We start from the raw sequence: 11,311 nt of genomic DNA, 5'->3' as shown, positions 1-11,311 counted from the left end.
TTAGCAGAGCTGGGACTTTTGAGTGGAGAAGGATGAGAGAAGTCTACAAGATCATGAGAGGTAAGGCAGACAACACCTTTTGCCAGGGTGGGAGTAACAAACACCAGAGGATATCTGCACAGAGTAGAGGGAGGAAATTTAAAGAGAGACATCAGGGGTAAGTTTTTTACACAGAGAGTTGTGGGGAGCTGGACTGCCTTGCCGGGGATGGTGGTGGAGGCTGGAACAACAGGGGCAATTAAGAGACTCTTAGACCAGCACATGGATAAAAGAAAAATAGAGGGTTACGGGGTAGGGAGGGGTTAGTGTTTTTTTATAGATATAGATATGGGTCGGCACAACATTGTGGGCCCAAGGGCCTGCACTCTGCTGTAATGTTCTATTTCTACTGTGCCCTCCATAATGTTTGGGACAAAGACACGTTTTCCCTTTATTTGCCCCTGTATCAATTTGCAATCAAACAATTCACATGTAATTAAAGTGCACATTCCAGATTTTATTCACGGTTATTTATATACATTCTGGTTTGACCATGTCGAAATTACCGTACTTTTTATAGATTCCTCATTTCAAGACACCATAATGTTTGAGACATTTGGCTTCACAGGTGTTTGTGAGTACTCAGGTCTATTGAATTGCTTCGTTGGTGCAGGTATAAGAGAGCTGGATTTGCTTCTAAGCTTTTGATCACCTTTGGAGTCTGCCGTTGTCATTTTTAAACATGAGGACCAGAGTTGTGCCCAATGAAAGGCGAAGAAGCCGTTACGAGGCTGAAAAACAAGACTGAAACAGTAAGAGATATTGTCCAAATCCTGGGATTCCCAATCTTAACAGTTTGGAACATCACTAAGAAAAAAGAGCTCAGTAATTACAAAGGGACTGGTATTCCAAGGAAACTCTACACTGCTGACGACAGAAGAATTCTCATCATAATGAAGAAAAATCCCCAAATGTATGTCTGTCAGATCAGAAATGCTCTTCAGGAGGCAAGTGCTATCATGTCACTGTCCACAGAAGACTTCATGAAAAGAAATAGAGGCTACATGGCAAGATGCAAAGCATCAGTTAGCCACAGAAAAGATGGGTAGATTGCAGTTTACCAAGAAGTATTTAAAAGAACTTGCAGAATTCTGGAAAAAAGGTCTTGTGGACAGATGGGCTCAAGATTAACCTGTATCAGAGTGGGGGCAAGAGCAAAGTGTAGAGGTGTAAGGAACTGCCCAAGATCTAAAGCACACCACCTTTGCTATGGTTTTGCAATCATGTTCAGAAAGGCCACCATTGCAGTGTAGCCTCTGTATTTCAGTGGAGCACAGGGGAAAATAAAGGAAAGTGTCTTTTGTCCCAAACATTACAGAGAGCATGGTATAAATGGTTCACATGGGTGTCAAAGGCTCCATCTGGTGAATGGGAAAGTGATGGCTGCCGTTAAAAACTAAATAAGCCACAGGCTTATTTAATGGCAGAACAAGTTCAAGGGCCAGGATATTGAAGTCTTGCTTTTGATACCAAAACCACAATCTGCTGGAGGAACTCGGCAAGTTGACCAGCGTCCATGGGAACCCTTCCTCGAGAATCTGTTTCTGCCCATAACAACAGTTCTTTCCCTGCCATTTACTGTGTCAGGAATCATTCTTGGACACACCTGGCAAATTCAGCCCCAACTATTCCTATTGTGGTCAGGAGGTGCCAGTCAATATTAGGGAAGTTGAACTCGCCCATAACTACAACCCTGTATTTCCTGCACCTTTCCAAATTTGATCCTGCAGCAGATTGGTTCTTGTTCCAAATTCTAACATCTGCAGTCTCCTGTATGTTTCTTGCACTTGCGATGTCCTGAAGGCCTGAGTTGCAAAGCTCTCTCTCAGATGGACATGAACAATCCCATGTCAGCAATTTGAAGAGGTGCAGAGGACTTATTCCCACACTCCTGAAGGCCTGAGTTGCAAAGCTCTCTCTCAGATGGACATGAACAATCCCATGTCAGCAATTTGAAGAGGTGCAGAGGACTTATTCCCACACTCCTGAAGGCCTGAGTTGCAAAGCTCTCTCTCAGATGGACATGAACAATCCCATGTCAGCAATTTGAAGAGGTGCAGAGGACTTATTCCCACACTCCTAGTTAATCGTGTTCTCCAGCTAGCATCACAAAAGCAAAACATTTAACATTGTCACATGATCATGTACAGAAGCTGGCTTTGAATCAATTGACTGCAGTGACTATACATCAAAGTGGATTCACTGGCTGCAAAGCACACTGAGATCACCTGGAAAGAATGTAGAAGTCACTATATAAATGTAAGCCATCCTTGCTTGCAGTTATGTTTCCATATACTCTATAAAAATAGTAGGATGGTGTTGGTTGATGCTTCACGCCAGTTCTGGACTGGGGAACTGAGGGTTGAGTTTCAAATTCCATGTTATGGAGGGGAAGCAATGCCAACATTTGGTGGGATACGCTGGACAACAATTTTTTTCAAAAGGTTTGCTTCCTGAAAAATAATTGGGGGTTATGATAGACAACTTCAAGCAGGACACAAAGATACTTTCAGACTTGTTGTACCACGTAGGAAGTTAGAGAAACATTAAATTAACTTTTATTGAATTTAGCATGTCTAAAGCCTCCCAAATAGCCCTCGGGACACCTAGGAGCAGGTCAGCAGGCAGATTTTGGAAAGATGCAGGAAATACAGGGTTGGAGTTATGGGTGATTTCAACTTCCCTAACATTGACTGGCACTTCCTGACTGCAGGAGGGATAGATGGGGCTGTATTTGTCAGGTGTGTCCAAGATGGATTCCTGACACTGTGTGGACCGAAGGAGAGGCCAGCCTGGATTTGGTCCTGGGGAATGAATCTGGTCAGGTGATGGACCTCTCGGTGGGGGAGCATTTTGATGAGAGTGACCACAACTCCCTGAGCTTCAGCGTAGCTATGGAAAAGGATAAAAAGAAAAAAGCTGGGAAAGTGCTTAGGTGGGGAAGGGCTAATTATGAAGGGATGAGGTAGGAACTAGCGAGAGTAAATTGGAAACACAGCACAGGAGCGATGTGGGGGAAGTTTAGGGACCACTCATGTTTGGTTCAGGATAGGTTTGTCCCACTAGGACAAGGAAAGAAAATGGTAGGAAAAGGGAACCTTGGCTGATGAAACATGTGAGGCAACAAAGTCAAGAGGAAGAGGGAAGCAGGAAATAGGAAGGGCTTGTGGGAAATATATGGAAGCCAGGAAGTAACTTAAGAAAGGACTTAGGAGAGCTTGAAGGGGGCATGAGAAGGCCTTGGCCTGTACGATTAAGGAGAACCCCAAGATGTTCTATGCGTGCGTGAAGAACAGAAGGATGATGAGCAGGAAGGTAGGGCTGCTAAAGGATAAAGGAGGAAACGTGCCTGGAGGCAGAAGAGGTTGGGGAAGTTCGAAATGAATACTTTGCGTCAGTTTTCACAAAAGGACCTTGATCAGCGTGAGGTCAGAATGGAACAGGCCTGTGTGCTAGAAAATGGGATGATTAAGGAAGAGGAAGTTGTGGATCTTCTTAAAAACATTAAGATTGATGTCGCAGGGCCGGCGTGATATATCCCAGGTTGCTGTAGGAAGTGAGAGAAGAGATAACTGGGGCAGTAGCTATAATCTTTGAATCCTCTTTGGTGCTGGAGGACTGGAGAATGACAAATGTAGTCCCCTTGTTTAAAAAGGTAATAGGGAGAATCCTGGGGATTATAGACCAATGAGTCTTACATCAGGGGTGTGAAAACTATTGGAGAGGATTTTAAGGAAAGGATCTATGAGGATTTGGGGAAGTCCAATCTACACAAGGATAGTCAGTATGGCTTTGTGAAGGGAAGATCGTGCCTCACAAGCCTTATTGAGTTTTTTGAGGAGGTAGCAAAAGAAATTGATGAGGGTAGGGTGGTAGATGTGGTCTACATGGATTTTAGTAAGCTATTTGACAAGGTACCTCATGAGAGACTCCTCCACAAAGTTATGAGGCTCGGGATCAGTGGAACCTTGACTGTGTGGTTAAAAGATTAGCTTGTAGAAAGAAAGAAGAGGAAGGAAAGTATTCTGCCTGGAGGTCAGTGACTAGTTGAGTTCCGCAGGGATCTGTTCTGGGACTCCTGCTCTTTGTGATTTTTATGTTGTGGTGATAGGTATTTACACCACTAGGTCATGAGGGGTCATCCGGTGACCTTCTATATAAAGCCGTCCAGAGCTACAGTCTAGCCTTCCAGGTTTATCTTGCAGAGAGGCAAGACCTCTTAGTGTACATATTAATTTATTAAAGCTGTCTTATACTCGCACTGCTGGTGTGGTTATTGTCAGTACAATTTAATAAACTAATATGTACACTAAGAGATCTTGCCTCTCTGCAAGATAAACCTGGAAGGCTAGACTGTAGCTCTGGATTGCCTTATATACAAGGTCACCGGGATGACCCCTGGTGACCTAGTGGTGTAATTACATATCACCACATATGTGACCTGGATGAAGAGGTGGAAGGAAGGGTCAATAAGTTTGTGCATAACATGAAAGTTGGAGAAGTTCTGGATGGAACTGAAGGTTGTCAAAGGTTACAAGAGGATATTGACAGGATGCAGAGTTGGGCAGAAATCTGGCAGATGAATTTCAATCCAGATAAGTGTTTTGGAAAGACAAACCAGAAGGCTGAGTACAAGGTCAATGGTCAGTTTCTAAGAGTGTGGAGGAACAGAGGGACCCTAGGGATCAAATCCATACATCCCTCAAGGTTGCCACACAGGTTGATAGGATAGTTAAGAAGCCCTATGGGATGCTGGGATTCATTAATAGGGGAATTGAGTTCAGGAGTTGAGAGGTCATGATGCAACTCTACAAATCTCTGGTGAGACCACACTTGGAGGATTGTGCTCAGTTCTGGTCACCTCATTGTAGGAAGGATGTGGAAGCTATGGAGAAGGTGCAGAGGAGGTTTAACAGGATGTTGCCGGATTGGAAAATAAGTTTTATGAGGCAAGGTTCGCAGAGCTGGGACTTTTCTCTTTGGAGCGTAGAAGGATGAGAGGAGGCTTGATAGAGGTCTACAAGATTCTGAGAGGCATAGACAGAGTGGACGGCCAGCACCTGTTTTTCAGGGCAGCATCAGCAAACACCAGAGGATATCTTTACAAAGTGAAGGGAGGGAAGTTTAGGGTGGTTTTTTTACACAGAGAGTTGTGGGTGCCTGGAATGCCTTGCCAGGGATGATAGTGGAAGCTGAAACATTTGGGGCATTTAAGAGACTCTTAGACGGGCACATGGATGGAAGAAAAATAAAGGAGGGTTTAGTACTTTTTTTAAAGGAATATTATGGGTCAGCACAACATCGAAGCTGAAGGGCCTGTACTGTATTGCTCTATGTTCAGTGTTTTAATGACGCTGACACATGGCGTGAGTTCAACTGACCTAAAAATGTTTTTCTGCTGATTTTCGTTTGTACTCAGCATCTGATGCCTCTCAGGTCAGTGTCCAACAATAGTCGGCCGGCACTGATGGATTCCAGTTGCCCTGATAGCACTTTTCTATGGTCACAATGTCCTGGTGAAACCTTTCACCGTATCCATTACTGACGGCACCGAGATCAGCAGGGAAGAAGTTCAAGTGCAAATGCAGCAAATGAATTTTCACTGACATGTTGCACCTCATGGTTTTGTAGGCTTGACATAGACTTAAAATATGCCAGTAAATCACCAAAATAGATTATATCTAAAAGAAAAGGGTACGTGATAAGAAATCTTTCAGGTGATTTTCGTGATCAGCTGCCCCAAAATCCATAAAATGCACCCAAAAGTGTTCAGGAAGCAAAATCTTCATTGTCCAGTGTAATCTGTGCATGCAAGAGATTACCCTCCACAGCAGAAAGTTTGGCCAAGTTTAGGTAACTTTGAACTTTGGTGTCACTTCCAACTGAAAAGGAAAACAAGAAAGATGCTGAAAGAGGGAAATGGAGGGGGGAGGTGGGGCAGCAGGGGGGGGTGGGGGGGAAGTGAAAAGTGTCCATTTATTGCTGGCCAATCAAGTTCATTATGCTTTTGCTTAAAGTAAAACAGAGCCATATTTTGCAAGCTAAATTAGTTCTCCTGAAGCGTTCGGTGTTGAAAGAGTTCAGGAAATGATCCTGATCTCTGTACGAGGTAGAAGAAGAGATTGTGCAAATTTGATTTGACCAGTTTTGAAACACATCCTGTGCAGAAAATCGGAAAGGAATACTGCTTCTTTAAGCAGAATTGACTCAAAGTGCACCCTTCTCTTGAGCGAGGTGGTGCTGTAACCTGCAAGCTGCTTGAGCGTAGAGAGAGGCAGGAAGGATATCTGTCAGCGACCTCTATGAACTTGCTCTCCTAGTCCAATTTGCCATCTGCTGCAGACGTCTTCCTGGACCTTGCTGCCGCCAAGGGCTGACATGTCAAGTGGGGCTTTGTACCAGCTGAAAGGAACTGGCTATCTCACAGTGTGTTGAGGGAAAGTTACAAAGCTGGCTTCGTAAGACTGGCACTTAATGAAAACACCTAATATTTAAAACAAAATAATAATTCTGGTTAAGGAAAGAATTGTTCCAATTTAAACGGTTACCAATTTTTGACCTAATCTAAAAATAATATATCCCTGTGCATTGAGCAACATTTTAGTCGGTACACCCACAATTTGGCAATGGGTCTGCCAATATATCGCTGAGCATCAAGCATGTAATATCACAGCCAAACACTTTGTGTGCTGTTTATCTGATAAAGCTTTGAGGCTTCTCAAACCTTAACCTTGCCTAAAATTTCCAGATATTGACGATTATTTCAGAGATGTGGTTTGAAGGATTGCATGACTGACCTTTCAGATAATATTCCCTAAGAAAAGAAAACACCATTCACTTCTTTCAATGGATCCACTGATTTGCTGGAAGTTCCATAACACCCATCTCCACGCTTTCCAACCAAGCTTAGAGCACTGGTGATTGAGCTAAAAGCACACAGTAAACGCTGGAGGAACTCAGCCGGTCTCGCAGCGGCCATAGGAGGTAAAGATATATTACCGACCTAAGACCCTCTTCAAGGTATAAGCAAAAAGCAGGCAGGCACCTCAATAAAGACTGAGAGAGAAAGGGGGAAGAATGGGAGGGGAGGAGTCCAGATTCATAGACAAAAGGTGTTAATTGGATCTGATCAGATGAAAGGTTAGAATTAATTTTGGCTCTGTGAAAGGAGACTGAGGGAAAAGGGAAGAGAGAGACAGAACCAAAGGAAAGGAGACGGGGGGAGAAGATGGGAGGGGGAACTGGAGAAGTCGATGTTAATGTCTTCTGCTTGGAGGGGGCCCAGACGGAAGATGAGTTGTTGTTTCCAATTTGCAGGTGGTCTCAGTCTGGCAGTGCGTGGACAGACATGTCCAATAGGGAATGGGATGTGGAATTGAATTGGGTGGCCATGGGGAGATCCACGTTATTTGCGGCGGACAAAGCTGAGGTGCTCAACAAAGCGATCTCCCACCCTGCGCCCAGTCTCTCCGGTGTGGAGGAGGCCACATCAGATGCAGTAGACGGCCCCTGCCGGTTCACAAGTGAAGTGCTGCTTCGCTTGGAAGGACTGTTTGGGACCCCGAATGGTAGTGTGGGGAGTACGTGTGGGCGAAAGTGGAGCATCTCCTGCGGTCAGAGGTGAAGGTGGCAAGGAGACGAGTGGTGGGGAGAGAATCACGGTGGGAGCGGTCCCTGCAGAAGGCAGACAGCGGAGGAGTGTCTAGTGGAGCCTAAAGGTTGGAAAAGTAACACTGCAGAACACGAAGGTGTCACACTGCCTGTTCCCCTGTTAACATTTGCACATGATTGTCGATATTATAGGATCAAGACAGGACAATTTTGACCACACTGAGTTTTTCAATAACATCAGACTGTCCCCTTTATTTATAATCTATCTTTTGAAATATTTTCCATCTTACTTAAAGGAAGGTTCATTGACAGTTACAGCCACCCTGTACAATGAAACCAGCTACGCTAGTCTATCCATATAATTCAAGACCTTCAACTCTGGAGTCATTTGAGTAAATCACTTCGGTTTTTCTATATTCTCACTGAAGGTCTTCGCAGCCTTCCTGGGGCATGGTGTCCATATCTCGCAGGAAAACCAGTGTACTGTAAAGTCACACCATGACTTGCACACTCTGCATTTATAACATCGCAGCACCCTGTATTTATAGATACATAGGGTTACCAAGCTCAGAAAGGGCAGCACGGTTGGTGTAGCAGTCAGCGCAATGCCTTTACAGAGCCAGCGATCAGGACCAGGGTTCGAATCCCATGCTGTCTGTAAGGAGTTTGCATGTTCTCCCCGTGTCTGAGTGGGTTTTCGCTGGGTGTCCAGTTTCTTCCCACCACTTGAAACGTACCAGGGATGTAAGTTAATTGGATGAAAATTGGGCGGCACGGACACGTGCTGAAATGGCCCGTTACCAGACTGTATGTCTAAATGTGAAATTTTTAAAAATTTACAACAGACCTTTCAGTCCATTGTGACCATACTGACCCATTTACATTGATCCTACATTAATCCATGTTCTCCTCTGCCTTTCCTTGCCACTCTCTGCTTTCCATCAGCTACCCAAACATATATCAATGTTGCTGCATCTCCTTTGCTCCAGTGATTTTAACCTTATATCCGCTGATCATGAGACACTTTATCAAATATCTTTTACTTCAAACACACCATTCCCTTTTTGACCTTCAGTAGCTCATCAAAAAGGATTGCCAGCTTAATTATGACATCACCTCTGGTAAATCCATGTTCTATTCCTCAAAATTCTGCCAGCTAATTTTGTTCCTGATAATCATTTCAAAATATTTCCATGCCACATAATCCCCTTCTGAATGACATGCATGCACACATGTATTGGCATACATTCACTCACACATACTGCATCCAGACGCACACACACACATGCATATTAAAACATGCACTCATGCACAAACACACACAGGCACACACTCACACACACCTCCACACACAAACACAGACACACTCACACACGCACACTCACACACGCACACTCACACACATACACACACCTTGACAGACACAGACACTCAAGCACATTCACACACACACACGCGCACACACACACACACACACACACCTTGACAGACACAGACACTCAAGCACATTCACACACACACACACACACACACACACACACACACACACACACACACACACACACACACACACACACACACCTTGACACACAAGCACACAGACACAGGCACTCACGCGTGCACGCTTGTGCATACACACACACAAGCATGCAAGCACGCGCATGCACAAGACATTTTTGCATCTGATCTCTTTAGTTGGAGTGTTGACCTGGCAGAAACACTGACCATATCACTGAGTCCATGGAGGGAGTGCGACCATCGTTTCAATCCTGCCCAGTTTCAACACATCAAATTGAGTCCCTTTCCCACTATCCCGTTGGGTCGATCCACAGTTTACAGGAAGCCATGCACAAATAGTGATGTCTTTCGCGGGAATACAAAGGCAATGCTTTTGCTCATTATCCTCCCCTCCCAACAGTGAGCCATGAGGGTAAACAAAGCCGCTTAACACACCTCACAAAAATTGGTTAATTTAAAATGAGGCTGGTAATATGTCTTTAAAAAAGCTTGCAAGAAGTTTGCCCACTTCCGAATATATTGAGTCACACTGCTGAGACAAACATGAACTATTAGAATGAACTGGCAATTTTATCTGGCATTCGGTGTAAGACAATATGCCACATGGTTTAAGTCCGTTTGTACCTCCATTGGCCCTTTGGCCCAACTCGTTGGTGCTGAACAAGTTGGCATTCTGGGTTAGTCCCACTTGCCTGCAATTGATCCAAATCCTTCAAAACTCTTCCTGTCTTGTCTAAATGTCAGTTTCAGATATTTCAGATTTATTTTGACATTATTATATTATTTATTCTGAATGATTATAAAGACAGGAAATGGCTAAAATTGTGCCCTTTTCTTCAGCTTCCTCCGGTCCCAGATACGCACCACCCTCTGAGTGAAAAGGTTGCCCCTCAGGTCCCTCTGAAATTTCTCCCCTCTCACATTAAACCCTCTCATTCTAGAAGCATCTACCCTGGGAGAAGGACTTGGACCTCGTGATTTCATGTCTCCCTCACTAGAGAATACAGACCCAGGGAGTCCATCCCAGCTTCCGCTGTCATTCAACCCCCTCCAGACCCAGCAACATCCTGGTAAATTTCCTCTGCACCCCCCTTTCAATTTTTTTTACTCTTCCTTTGATGGGGCAACCAGTTTGATGGGATGGCGTAGTGGTTAACGCGACGCTGTTGGAGCGCCAGCAATCCGGGTTCGAATCCCGTGCTGACTGTGAGGAATTTGTACATTTCTCCCCGTGTCTGCATGGGTTTCCTCCAGGGGGCTCCGGTTTCCTCCCACCCTTCAAAAATGTTGTAGGCTAATTGAGCAGCACGGGCTCATGGGCCGAAGGGCCTGTTACCGTGCTGTATGCCTAAATTTATAAAGGAAAATCATCTTGTACTGAGCACTTGACCAGCAATTCAGAAGCCAAGACTGACTATAGACAATAGACAATAGGTGCTGGAGTAAGCCAATTGGCCCATTGAGCCAGCACGACCATTTACCTGATCATGGTTGGTCTTTCTCTTTCAATAACTAGTCCCAGCTTTATCCCCATAACCCTTAACTCCCCAGCCCACAAGAGCCTTATCCAACTCTCTCTTAAATCTATCCAGTGAGATAGATGCAAGAACTGTAGATGCTGGAACCTTGAGTGAGCAAAGGGAAGCTGGAGGTACTCGTCACGTCAGGCAGCATCCATGGAGAGAAATGGTCCATCAATGTTCTGTATGTTGGCTCAGCGTAGCACTGCAGTAGGTCCCCAGTACCAGAAAGCAAACCATGAAAATGATGCTGAGAAGTGAATGAGCAGTCGCCTCAGGTGTTCATGGAAAAAGCACACGAGTGCTGGAGAAACTCAGCAAATCTCACAGCATCCATAGCAGGTCCATCTCCAGCTACGCTCTCCCCTTTCTCGATCTCGTGAAGAAGCCCTCAAATACACTTGGCCCATCTTGAGCAGTGCTCTCTCAGTCTTTCTCGAAGACCTGCTGAGTTCCTCCAGCATGTCTACACTCACAAAGTCTGCAGACTTTTGGGTTTGACTCCACCGTAGGTTGGTTATCATCATTTCAGATCTCCAAGCTCAACTTAAATAGCTCCATCCACGCGAGCTCACACCACTGACAAAACACCCACATATTTCATTCATCATGCTTTCTAATGA

The sequence above is a fragment of the Narcine bancroftii genome, chromosome 5 (assembly GCF_036971445.1).
Source record: "Narcine bancroftii isolate sNarBan1 chromosome 5, sNarBan1.hap1, whole genome shotgun sequence".
In the NCBI taxonomy this organism is placed as follows: Eukaryota; Metazoa; Chordata; class Chondrichthyes; order Torpediniformes; family Narcinidae; genus Narcine; species Narcine bancroftii.
This window is presented reverse-complemented; position numbering follows the sequence as displayed.